Source organism: Marmota marmota, unplaced genomic scaffold (genome assembly GCF_001458135.2).
Source record: "Marmota marmota marmota unplaced genomic scaffold, marMar, whole genome shotgun sequence".
Taxonomy (NCBI): domain Eukaryota; kingdom Metazoa; phylum Chordata; class Mammalia; order Rodentia; family Sciuridae; genus Marmota; species Marmota marmota.
The window spans coordinates 23,771,707-23,786,350 of NW_026000093.1; the positions used below are offsets into that span (position 1 = coordinate 23,771,707).

General features: G+C 33.6%; 1 protein-coding gene across 12 annotated transcripts in view; it reads right to left on the reverse strand.

The window, feature by feature from the left end:
• Window positions 1-14,644, reverse strand: part of Stau2 (staufen double-stranded RNA binding protein 2) — a 281,161-nt gene that overhangs the window by 97,362 nt on the left and 169,155 nt on the right. The window contains exon 14 of one of the 12 annotated variants that reach the window (XR_007340579.1): window positions 1,128-1,247. The exons of the other annotated variants lie outside the window; for them this stretch is intronic. The gene's annotated coding sequence lies outside the window, so the exon portion shown is untranslated. The remainder of the gene's footprint in view (window positions 1-1,127; window positions 1,248-14,644) is intronic. 12 annotated transcript variants of the gene reach the window in all.

Below are 14,644 nucleotides of genomic sequence, written 5' to 3' on the forward strand. Positions count from 1 at the left end.
ATGGCAATATGTAAATCAATGGATGTGTAACTGATGTGATTCTGCAATCTGTGTATGGGGTGAAGGTGGGAGTTCATAACCCACTTGAATCAAAGTGTGGAATATGATATGTCAAGAAATTTGTAATGTTTTGAACAACCCACAATAAAAAATTAAAAAAAAAAAAAAACTAAAGGTAACTGACAAACTAAAGGACTTGCCAAAAACAGTACAAATGAACATGAATAAGAGATTTGATAAAGCATAGAGGAAAGCAGTGACTAAAGAAATATAAAATCACTTCATATTTTCCTCCGATTGCATTGAGATTTCCCAATAAACTGGATAATATGTGAAAAAGTACATGAAACTATTACTCAAGGACTCAATTTTAAATTAAATAAAACATAATGTATAATAAAAAGCCTTAAGAAAGTATCATGTTTTGCATACTTGACCAATGAAAACAAGTTTGATATGCTCTCTTTAGGTATATATTTTCTTCTTGGAAATAAAAATAGAAATGCTAGGACAAAAGCAGTGTGTTTCCACAACTGTGACCCTAGAAAACCCAGTATACAATGTCTTAGCTACCTAAGACCTTGATTTTGATGAAATAAATGAATAAAGACAATTTTAGAAGATTACAAAAGTCATCTCCCTATATTTAAGATTTACTGTTTACAAAACTTACCACTTTCTGTTTTTAATATTTTAAAATGTAAGCAGTGAATGTTGTATTATTTGTTCAGGATTTATAACATTAGTCAACAGCTATGTATTGACATTTTGTTTCTTATGAACTTATAAAAATAATTCCACTAAAAGGTGAGTCATAAATTAACATGTCAATTAAATAACCTGGATTCATTTGAAATTTGCAAACCTATAGTGATTTTAAAATAAATTTCCTAGTATGATTTGTACTCCAATAAACCCAGATGAGATATGATACTTATACATTCTGACATTTATCTTGCCAGCCTAAAGATTACCTTTATAAAAATTATTTCAACTCTTCATATAATGTAAGAAACAAAATTCTACTAGTCTTACAATATGTTATATAAAAAGCTAGGTATGTGAATTTTTTATACCCATTTGAAAATATGAGGGACTATGCAAATGAAAATTGCTCTTTATCTCACCCCAAACTGTTTCCTGCAGAGCTGAAGGTCCTTGATGTTGCAGGACAACTAAATACTTTACTAATCTCAGCAGAGAACTGGTTAACTGCCTGTCTGTCAGATGTCTGTACTGGCCACCTCCTGTGGGGACAAAAATGAGGAGAGTGTGGAAAAGACTCACATTTAAAGAAAGCTGCTCCTTAGATCATAAAGGAAAGATAAAGGCCTACATATTCATATGTGATACACTCCACAGTCACTGTATTAAGACAGCACAGGTTTGATTAGCAAACCTGAGGTTTATTAACCTGGGGCCTACTTCTCAGTTGCACGTAGCAGAGCCACAGGAGCCATCTTGGCTACTGCACAGGAGCCCCACCCACAAGAGTAAAGACAGCAATGATCTAAGAAGGGGCAGCTTTAACAATAAACCTTAGGATACTCAAAATATGCTTGATTCTTGCAGAGTCTGCATACCAGCTGCATAAAAGAACTAAGTTTTGTTAACATAAATAGCATGTTCTTAGCAAGGTATGAAATAGATTTGTTTCATAAATATTGACCTAAATAAGTAGAATGAGTGCATCTTAAATATTTATTAACTATTTTCTTTTTAGATCACATATGAATTATCTTATTTGGGTCAACCACAGTCAATATGACAAGTCTACATTATATTTATATGTAAGTAATTAATTTATAATAAATGAATAAGATTGGTTTATCCATGAGCCGTATTTAGACATGTGACTGGTTCACAGTGTTTATTAAAATAAATATTAGATATTCTATTACTATAATATCCCAAAATAATAAAAGATGACAACACATATAACTTTAAGAATATTAACATGGATAATATCTGTTACTGACTTCCTCTAAAGATTTTTTACTCAATTTCATATCTAACAAACTAACATTGTATCATTTGTAACAAAAATGTACACATACAACTAACATGCTCAGCCACATACTAGTCTTTTAGTTGATGGGTAATCTCTTTCACTCATTCTTATCACATTAACGCCTCCTAAGGGACAGGAGTAAATGAATAAATGAAATCACATAACAGACTGAAACACAACTGGCAGTTATCTTTTCTATCATTTAGAAATGCTGTGTTTGGAATAAACTTTGCAAATTACATATTTATGTTTGGTTTTCAAAATCTGGCATTAATATATAAAGATTTATCTGTAGTGCAAGTCATAGATAAAAATCATGTAGTAAATAGCAACAAAAGATGTATTGTGAGCACTGATTTTTAACAGTTACTTTTATTTACCAGAAAGGAGTTGCCTTCTTCTGTAGCGCATACTATTGTTGTTATAAACCCACATACATTCATTTATGTGTAAGATAAGCCACATGAAAATCTAAAGGGTTTTTTAAGAAAATAACTTTTTAATAAGGAAAAGTCTTTCTCAAGGTCAAAAGAAAACTACAGTTGTATAGGCAGTCAATGTATCTTTAAAGTTAAACTAATGAAAACTCCTCTCTCAATAGGGCCAAGTCTATCACTTCCCAAATACTAGAATTCAATTGTATTGGGTATCACTTCAAAAAAAATGGTATAAAAGACAAGATATTACCAATCTTTTCATTACATACTAGCTTAACTAATAAATAAATAAATACAATCTAATTATATTTTTATTTGTTCTTTTATATATAGAATATATTTTGACATATTTATACAAACATGGTGTACATTTTATTCTAATTAGGATCCCAGTCTTGTGGTTGTGATGTGGAGATTCACTGTGCTGTTTTCATATATACATAGGAAAGTTATGTCAGATTCATTCTACAGTCTTTCCTATTCCTGTCCTCCCTCCTTTCCCTTCATTCCTCTTTGTCTAATCCAATGAACTTCTATTCTCCTACCACTTCTTGTCGTGTTAGCATCCACATATCAGAGAGATCATTCGGCCTTTGGTTTTGGGAGATTGGTTTATTTTGCTTAGCATAATCTCCAGATCCATCCATTTACTTACAAAATTTTAACCTTTCTACTCAGGAATTACATAGTTTAGAAATATACAATACACACTTGTATTTACAACAGTTACATTCTTACAAAAAGACCATGTATGACTTCTGCTACCAGGCAAGATGAAATAGATTGACTTTTTTCTTATTCTTCCTGCTAAGTACAAGTAAAGGTAATAGCTCTTGATGTTATGCATAAACATAAGAGAATGCAGAAAAGTGGAAAGAAGGAGGAAGACCACCTAGGGGTTTCAGGACTCAAGGAAAAACACAGTGGTGAATTCCTAAATTTTCTTTTTGTTTTAAATATCCTGGATTAAGAGAACGCAAGAACCTGGAAATGCCAATGGGTGTCAATAAAAACAAAATAAAACAAAACAAAAAACCCTAAGAAAGCCTGCTCTAACCAAAGGATCATAGAAGAAATAAGCTAGCAAGATAGAAAACTTTTAGACAGTAATTACAATCACATGGCAAAAAAAAAAAAAAATGAGGAGAGCCATTCCTAATGCCAATAACAAAGGCCAAATGGGGAGCCCTATATTTGTACCCTCAGCAGACTTCAATAAGGCAACCCAATTCCCCTGCTAGTGTGGTAAAAGAGACGGGACCATGGATAATCAAGAGTTTTTAATCCTAATGAATCCTGGTGCACCTCCACCTAGTGACACTGAAGTACCCTACCTCTCCTTGCCAAGGTGCTAACAGGAGAGGCATAATGGAGGGTGTGGATTTTCACCTTCATCCAGTTGTAATAAAGTCCCTCTCCTCCACCAGATGTCAGCCGAAACTAAGTGCAAAACATAAATTCCTAGTTGGTGCCGCGTCAGAAGAGGCTTGCTAAAACTGAGCTTTTAGGTATACGGCACTCAAAATGTCCAGAATTCAACAGAACATCATTCCTTATATCAAGAACCATAGTTTCAGCTTGAATGAGAAGACAATTACCAGATGCCAACAGCAAGATGACACAGACATTAGATTTACAAGTATCATAAAGTAGCCTTAATAAAAATATTCCAATAGGGGCTGTGGCTGTGGCTCATGTTAGAACCCTCATCTAATGTGTGTGAGGTCCTGGGTTTGATCCTCAGCACCACATAAAAGTAAATAAATAAAACAAGGTATTGTGTCCAACTACAACTAAAAAAACCAAAATAAAATAAATTCCAATAATTAGCTGAACTTGAAACAAATGAAAAATGACAGTCTCATCAAAGAAATAGAAGAAAACAGATGGTCCTAACAGCAAAATGGAGAAAGTAGAAGAAAGAATCAGTGAATTTGAAGATAGAAAAATACAAATTCTCCAATCTGAAAAACAGAGAAAACAGAATGAGAAAAAATGAACAGAGACTCAAGGATCTATGGGACCATAACAAATGATATGGTAATACTTGTATCATCAGAGTTCTAAAAAGAGAAGAGAAATATGTAAAAATGAAAAATAATTCAAAGAAATAATGATTAAAAATTTACAAAATGTTGGTAAAATATATAAACCTCACTCCTTTAAGAAGGCGGAAAAACACAATAAACACCAAGAACCCAGACATATAATAATTAAACTTTTGAAAATTAAAGAAAAATCTTGAAAGCACTGAGAAAGAAACAACCTCTAACCTACAAAAGTAAAACAATTAGAATGAGAGCATTTTCTCAACTGAAACCATGAAATGAAAGCCAGAAGACACTGGCATATTTTATTTTTCAAGTGTTGAAAGAATTGTCAACCTAGAATTTTATGGCCAATGACAATATCTTTGGGGAATGAAGAGGAACACAAAACACTCTCAAATGGAAGGGAACTGAAAGTTTGTTGTCAGTATATCTACCATAAAACAATGGCTAAAGTTAAATTCTTGAAACAGGAAAAATAAAAGCAGGAATCTTGGCACTCCATCAGGAAAGAAGAATACAGAAAAGAGCAAAAATACTTGTAAATACAATAGATTTTCCTTCTTTTCTTTTCTGAATAATCTTTGACATTTGAAGTAGAAATTATAGCACTGTCTGATGCTGTTATTAATATATACATAGAAAATATTTAATAACTATATTACGAACTGAGGCATTCAAAGAAGCATTGAAAAAGGCACAACAAAACAGAGGGGGGCACAGCATAATTTCTGTGATATCCTTACTAAAAATAACTCTTAATCTAATCATAAAAAATTAGAAAAACCCAAGTTCAAGAAAATCTTATAAAACAAGATTGGCAGCCATTATGAAGTCAAACAACAACAAGTGCTGGCGAGGATGTGGGGAAAAGGGTACACTTGTACATTGCTGATGGGACTGCAAATTGGTGCGGCCAATTTGGAAAGCAGTATGGAGATTCCTTGGAAAGCTGGGAATGGAACCACCATTTGACCCAGCTATTCCCCTTCTTGGACTATTCCCCAAAGACCTTAAAAGAGCGTACTATAGGGATACAGCTACATCGATGTTCATAGCAGCACAATTCACAATAGCTAGACTGTGGAACCAACCTAGATGCCCCTCAATAGATGAATGGATAAAAAAATGTGGCATTTATACACAATGGAGTATTACTCAGGACTAAAAAATGACAAAATCATGGCATTTGCTGGGAAATGGATGGCATTAGAGCACATTATGCTAAGTGAAGCTAGCCAATCCCTAAAAAACAAATGCCAAATGTCTTCTTTGATATAAGGAGGGCAACTAAGAACAGAGCAGGGAGGAAGAGCATGAGAAGAAGATTACCATTAAACAGGGACGAGAGGTGAGAGGGAAAGGGAGAGAGAAGGGAAACTGCATGGAAATGGAAGGAGACTCTCATTGTTATACAAAATTACATATAAGAGGAAGTGAGGGGAAAGGGAAAAAAACAAGAGAGAGAAATGAATTACAGTAGATGGGGTAGAGAGAGAAGATGGGAGGGCAGGGGAAGGGAGGGGGATAGTAGAGGATAGGAAAGGCAGCAGAATACAACAGACACTAGTATGGCAGTATGTAAAAATGTGGATGTGTAACCGATGTGATTCTGCAATCTGTATATGGGGTAAAAATGGGAGTTCATAACCCACTTGAATCAAATGTATGAAATATGATATGTCAAGAGCTTTGTAATGTTTTGAACAACTAATAATAATAATAATAAAACAGCCAAAAGAAAATCTTATAAAACAAATGATCAACACTTCAAAACTGTCAAGATTGTGAAAGATTGAAAAAAAAAATGTTACTTAGAAGAGACTTGAGAATTAACAACTAGAAGCAAGGTGGGACCCTACACTGAATCCTAGACCAGAAAAGGGGCATTAAAAGAAAAACAGGCAAAATTTGAATAAGATCTTTAGATTAGTTAATAGTATTTAACTGTGTTAATTTCCTGCTACATTTTATTATGGTTATAGAACTATTAACATTAAACTCACTAATACTTCTCTGAAAGTCCATTTTCTTTTCTAAGGGGCTATTTATAGTAGAAAATAGAACCCTGAATGCTCAGAATTAAAAAGATTTGAAAGAAGCCAAGCAATTATTAGACTAAGGAATAAACCTAAGTTTTTCTATGCATAAAATAATTTTAGAATAAGAGAATCTTCAGACAATGAAATTAAAGTTTATCTGCTATAGTTTAGGTCTTGAAAATCTCCTACCAGCCCATGAGTTGCAAAGTTGGTCCCCAATTATTAGAAGATAGTGGAACCTTTAAGAGTGTAGCTTAGTGGAAAGACACTAGGTTGCTGGAGGCGTGCCTTAAGGGAGATACTTGGATACTGGCTTCTTTCTTTCTTTTTGCTTCCTGGATGTCATGAGGTAAACATGTGTTCTCTGCCATGTGTTCCCACCATGAAGTACTGTGCTGCCAAAGTCCAAAGCAACACACCCAAGAAACCATGGACTGAAGCCAAGTTCAAGGCTAGCCTGGGCAACTTAGCAGGACTATCATAAAAATAAAATGGGCTGAAGACGTAGCTCAATGGCAGAGTGTTTGCCTAGCATGTGTGATATGCTAGGTTCCATACCCAGTCCCACAAAAAAATAGAAGCCTGCAGCCTCACCAACTAAAGGAGTAAGAAGAAAGAGCTATAACTAAAAAATAAAATAAAATAAATTCCAATAATTAGCTGCACTTGAAACAAATGAAAAATGACAGTCTCATCAAAGAAATAGAAGAAAACAGATGGCAGAAAAGCTAGACATTTAAGGAAGAAATCCTAGATGTCACAGAGCTGCAGAAGTGATACAACATCAAATTTGAATATAAACTCCATCCAAATCCCAGCAGACTGCTAAACTTCACATATACAAGGAGACCCTAAACCGCCTGGTGTGAAAATAAGCAGAAACCAGTGAGAGTTGGTAGAGATTTAAAAGTTTGCTACTTTTTAAATTGAGTACAATTTCCTGGAAATTTAGGGGGTAAATGCTAGAAGCTAGAAAAGGCAGAGAATGGATCCGAAAATCTGAGCATAAACTCAGCTCAAATTATCATCTTATAGCTATAGTATGCAGGCACAGGGGAGACTACAAGAGGAAAAAACTATGTTGGAGGTAAAAGAACTGAATGGAGACTATTAGCCAATGGATATCACCAAGGGGAATAGTTTTAATCAAAGCAACTTAACTGATAACTAGATAAAAAAAAAATGACTAGAGTTGATACAACATGTTATCCACAATGTACATTTTTCAAACAAAAGTTAAAAACATGAAAAACAGTAAATAGTTAATCACATGAATAAGGCTGTCAATAGAAACTGATCACTACAGGGTGGAGATATTGAAAGTAATTGACAAAAAATTCAAGCAATTAACCATAAATAAATTTGAAGAATTGAAGGGGGCTGGAGGTATAGCTCAGTGGTTGAGTGCTTGCCTTGCACGTGTTGAGCACTGGGTTCAATCCTCAGCACACATAAAATAAATAAAAAATAAAGATATTGTGAGCATCTACAACTGAAAAAAAATATTTTAAAACAAGATTTAAAGGAAAACATGATCTCAATAGCTACACAGACATGGATCTCAACAGAGAACCAGAACTATTTAAAAATCCAAATGGATGTTAGATTTTTAAAAACACAGTAAGTAGAAATGAAAAAATTATTATATGGGGTCAAGAAAAGAATTGGAATATAATATAAGTGTAATTTTGTGGGTTAGTCTCTGTATCTTCTATTCTGTACCATTGGTCTACCAGTCTTTTTTGGTGCCAGTACCATGCTGTTTTTGTTACTATTGCTCTGAAGTACAGTTTACTCATACATTGCTGGTGGGACTGCAAATTGGTGCAGCCAATATGGAAAGCAGTATGGAGATTCCTTGGAAAACTGGGAATGGAACTACCATTTGACCCAGCTATCCCTCTCCTCGGTCTATACTCAAAGGACTTAAAAACAGCATATTACAGGGACACAGCCACATCAATGTTTATAGCAGCACAATTCACAATAGCTAAACTGTGGAAGCAACCTACATGCCCTTCAGTAGATGAATGGATTAAAAATGTGGCATATATACACAAGGAATATTACTCAGCAATAAAAGAGAATAAAATCATAGCATTTTCAGGTAAATGATGGCATTTAAGACAATGCTAAGTGAAGTTAGCCAATCCCCCCCGCCAAAAAAAAAACAAATGCCGAATGTTTTCTCTGATATAAGGTGATTGAATCACAGTGGGGTGGGGTGGGGGAGCATGGGAGGAATAGACTAACTCTAGATAGGGCAGAGGGGTGGGAGGGAAAGGGAGGAAGCAGGGGGTTAGCAATAATGGTGGAATGTGATGGACATCATTATCCAAGTACATGTATGAAGACATAAATTGGTGTGAACACACTTTATATACAAAGATATGAAAAACTGTGTTCTATATGTGTAATTAGAATTCTAATGCATTCTGCTGTCATGTATTTAAAAAATAAAATCAATTTAAAAAAATAATTGGAATAGAGGTAAGAATTGGTAAACTTGAAGATAGATCAATAGGAATTATGTAATCCAAAAAGAATAAAGAGTTCAGAGACATGAGGGACAATATCAACATGTTCAACACATGTATAACTGGATTATAAAAGCAGAGGATAGAGAAAGGGTAAATCATTTTTTGAAAAAAGTCGTGGCCAAAATTTTCCAAAACTGGCTTATAAAAGCTATCTTATAGTTTTATGAATTTAAATGAATTCCAAGCTCAATTTAAAACCTTCCTAGACTGAGCATAGTCAAAAACCAAATATAAACGAATATTGTGAAAACAGCCAGAGAAAACACAATACATTATAAATGTAAGGTTGAAAAAAATGGCTATTCTGCAAGAAGAAATGAGCTTCAACTCTTATCTCATAACCATACATAAAAATTTAACTTTAAATACATCTTAGCATTAAACATTAAGGATAAAACCATAAAATAAAACAAAGATAAAATCTTTAAGACCTTGGAGTAGTCAGACATTTCTCAGATAAGACCAAAAAAGCATAAGCCATGGGGAAAAATATGAAAAGTTTTATCAAAATTGAAAGCTTTTCAAAATATCACATTAATATAATGAAAGGACAAGCCATATGCAGGAAGATAATATGCAAATGACTTGTATTTAAGATATAAGGGACTCATAAAAATCAACAATAGACCAAAAACATTAGAAACTGAGCAAAAAAATATAGAAACTTCACAAAGACATACAACCAATAAACAGAGGAAAAGAAACTCATGATTCCTCGTCAGTGAAATATAAACTAAAATTTTAATGACATACCACTATAGGCTCAATAGAGTCTGACCACAGTAATATATGGAACCCTCAAAGATATTACTGGTAGGAATGAAATTATACAGCATATTGAATAAGAATCTGTTTTTTTTTTTAATAAAATTGTACATACACTTACCATATGATCCAGTAATTCCACTTCAAGGTATTTTTTCAAGAGAATTGAAAACACATGTCTGCATAAAATTTTATATGTATTGTTCACAAACAGCTTTATTTGTAATAGCCCTAAACTAAAAAAAACCCAAATGTCCATCAGGGAGGAAAACTGGACAATTTATAATATATATCCACCATAAAAGGGATTAGTGCTTAGCAATGAAAAGGAACAAAACACTGATTGACAAAACAAATAAATCTGGAAAATATTGTACTGAGTAAAAAAAAGTCAGACACAAAATTGTACATATTATATATTCATTTGTATTAATTTTATATTAATTTCTTTGAAAAGGTAAAAAACAATCTTTAGTGCCAGAAAGAATACTATGGTGGCACAAAGACAATTTATATAGTAATGGAAACAGTCCCTTTTCACTGTAGTGGTAGTTACATGGTTGTATACATGTTTTTTTCACTGTATCAAACCATACAACTAAAGCAAGTATTTTAATTGTATATATATTAAACCTGAATAAAGTTTATTAAAACATTTTAAAAATATGTTGACACAATTGGAGACTTTAAGTTATTATTTATAATTCTCACAATTAATGTCATAATTAATTTCCAAGCCCTTGTTACAGTAGGAGCTTAACGCTATTTGAATTTGGCATATGTTCAGATGTGATTTCCTGCCTTTCCACCTGTCCCCCCAACACACATACCCATTCTAATGCTAGTTCCATGAGGCAAGAACCTTGACTGTATATTCATGATGTATCCTCAGTGCCAAGAAGTATACCTGGCTTAAGGTACTCAATACATATAGGTTGAATTACTGAATAAATGACTCCTGTGTGTTAGTATTCATTGGGAATCTTTATTAGGAATTTGTTTACTTTCCCTAGTCAATCCTATCTACTTCTGTGCCTCCAAGTGTATCTATATACTAATGACTCTCAGGTCTGTGTATCTTATTCTTTCTCCATGATCACCAGAGCCATTTTAATTGACTATTGGACAATTTCACTTGAATGTCCCACAAGCAACACAAATTCCCCATGTTCAATATAGAACTCTCAACTTTTCATAAGTTTATTCATCTCATCCATACTAAAAATAAAACATTGCCTAGAACACCTCCCATTCATATTACCTCATTTACTCAAGTGATTTCTACACTGCAACACATTAACTCCTGCTTCTACCCTAAGCAGCCTAGTAAAAGTGTCCTCTCAGAAGCCAGCACAAGGGATCATTTAATTCTCCCAAATGCATGTTAGACAACTGTACCCCAGCCCCACTCCTCTATGCCCACTGGTTCTGTCTTAATTCAATCTTTATTTTCTTCCCCTGGATTTGTGTAAAACCACTCTAAATCTTTCTCCTGGTGGTCTCTCTTTTCCTTTTCTTTTTTTTTTTTTGGGGGGGGGGCGGGCAGGGGTGTCTACTTCTTGTTTTACACAGCTTACAGAATTATCTTTCCAAAAAAAGAATCACATAACTACTCTTTTAAGGTCTCTAATTGCTTAAAAAAACTCAAACCCCAATAAAACACACATATCAGTTCAGCCTCCCCATCAGCCACTTGCACTTTAAGTATTTTCTAAAATATCATACCCTTTTATGTCTTCAGTACTTTGTTTTTTTCCACCTATAATTCCTTTTTTTAAAATTCACCTTAAGTTTCTGTGTACTCTTGAAATCTTAATTCAAATGTCCCTTCTGCTGTCAATTTTTCTCTAAAAGGGAAAAACTGTTTATACCCATTCATGATTCTACACATCAATTATCACATCTCAAATTAACATTTACAAAGTTACGCTGACTATGACACACGATATGTGGGGCAGGCACTATACATTGTTCCACATTATTTCATGCAGCATGCTAAAATTTAATTATTTTTATCAAATTGTTGTGCGATGTTTGAACACTTATCCCCACCTAGAAATTGAGCTAATTTGTGATAGTAGTTCATCTTTTAAATATTGGTTTATTTACTTGTCCAGTCCCCAAATGGCCATAACTTATTCTGCATCCACTGCTTAGCATGCTACTTAGTATTTACCCAGAGTGAATAAACAAATATTCATTTCCTGTTCTTCAATGGAATTAATTTGAATGTTCAATGGCATGAAATTCTACAGCCAGATTAATTTCATAATCAAGTTCTTCACACACTCGCTTGAAAAGATTAAAAACTGTTCATAATGTTACCAAGAAGTTAATAAGAGATATTAAAACTGTAAACTTGGTATCAAGTAGTCCAGTCCTTGTTTTCTCAAATGTTCCAACCAATGGACTTAATTATTGACTTCTCTTACACTTAAAAAAAGTGATACAGATAAAAACAAGAAGTTTTTAAAATATCCGTTTTGTCTGACTGTTAAATTTGCTTTTTGATGGGACCACATAAAGATGGCAGAATATTGTAGAATGTAAAATGAGTCAGGGTTTAAAATAAACTAGTAATCCCAGAGGGGAAAACAAATATACTATATTAAAAAGTAATATTTTACTTATTTGCCCTTAAATGTGCATTTACATATGAAATTTAATTTTAGAATAAAATCCAACATCCATTCCAGCTCAAAAGTGTCAAAATCTAAAATGCCTCACACTCAGTTGTGTATAGAGTTAAGAATAGAACTAAATGTATGAACGAAATCTATGATTAAAATAAACCAATATCTGGAAGACCACCACAAATCAGTCCTCTCCCATGGACCAGTCTTCAAACATTAAACAATACTATAATTTAAAAAATTTATATTTGTAAGCAAAAATGTATCAAGACACTTGCAAAATAGCATATACAATGCCTACTTCACTACCTAATATAGCAAGCCAGTCAATAAATGTCAGTTTCCTTCCTTTGTTTATCCATTTATCTCCTAAATGAAGTAAGTTAAAGCAGGTACTTTTTTGTGTTGCTTTTTTGTGAGTGTGCAGAAATTCTTGACATGTGGTATTTCCCATGCTATTCTCTTACCAGTTGCCTCTGGTAAAGACAGAAAAATACATACGAAATTTTAGCCATTGCTGTTTATTCAAAAAATCTCTCTGAATGTTGGAGGGAGGGCAACACTGAGACATTTCAACATGACTTGGAATGGAGTGAGGTAATATCTGCCAGCCATGTAATGGGTACTATATTTAATCTTATGTCATTAGGTAAAAGGAAATGTAATCCACATTTAGATGAAAATGTTTTTTTCTTCAGGCTTTGATTTTCAAATAAAATTTTAAACAATTTTCATGTTGAGTTGAAAATCTCTTGTGATACATAGAAAGCTACGGGTTGTTCTACTTAGGGAGTACACATAGTAACAGTCATTTTTTTTTTCTGCACCATGGTGGCTCATTTCAGGTCTACACCAAAGTTTCTGTGTTAGAAATGGCTCTTACTGGGGCTGGGGATGTAGCTCAGTTGGTACAGTGCTTGCCTTGTGTGGACAAGGCCCTGGGTTCAATTCCCAACACCACATGGAAAAAAGAAATGGCTCTTATTGTGCATGTATATTAACTTAAAAAATATTTTACGTGCCTTACTATGTATACACTGTGCATGAAGGGTTAAGATGAGTGTCTTTGACCTTTTGAGTTCTTAGTTACATACTGCTGTGACTGAGGGTGGCGTTAGTCCCAAATAATTACTGCAGCAATGATGAACTGTTTTACTCCAAGTCTGCTTATTTCTTACCTGTATTATTGTTACTCATCAAAGTGTGTTTTTATCTGCATCAATATTTCTTTCTTCGAATGTAACATTTTTCTCCAGTTTATAATTTCCATAAAATGAGTTGATATGTAACTCCACTGGTTTTTGTGGAAGAACAGTTATATCTGCAAACCCCTGGAGGTTTGGTCAGCATATAAGGTCTGAGGGTATCTGACATGTTAGGTCATAAACTTGGGCTGCCCATTCGAAGAACACATCTGAGTTTTAGGATAACTATAGGAAAACCGAGCCTTTAGGAGAGTTCAAATACATACCTAAATTTCCAGGGTCTTTGGAAAGCAGTAGAAGCCAAGTTTAAGAGATATTTTCAAAGAGTAACTGAATCATAGCATCATCTGCTGACCCCATTCCAAACCTACAAATGTGCTTTGCTCATTTACAGTACCATTTGTTTAAGAGACTAGGTGAAAATCTGAGCTAAGATGAAATAATATGTTATGCTTCAAGGACAAATTAAAAATGAGGGAGAACATATTTCTATGTGAGTATATATGTGTATATGAATGATTTCTTTCTGCATCTTTTCCTACTGGTAAATTATAAAGACTTATATTAGTCTTTTTACAAAATGGATACCCCGTTCTTCAAAATACACACGCACAAGCTAAAAATAATCACTTCAATTATAAATATATGGATTACAAAACATGAAATACAGGGAAGATGATAAAAAAGAGATAGGAAAACGGATGATGATTGTCAGATTCTCAGGGAGCCCAGCCACCCCTCCCACCCTACCCCCAACCCCATCTCAATGTAGTCTATACTAAGATCATAGTGTTAAATACTTACAAGAAACCTGTAACTAAAAAGAAGACTGCTATAGTCATATTAAATTTCACAAAAGTAGACAAATAAATTGAAATATATTAAGTGCAAATTATATTTGAAAAAAAAAGTTTTTAATGGAAGTAGACCTTCTCATCTTGCTGGAAATAACACCATCATCTA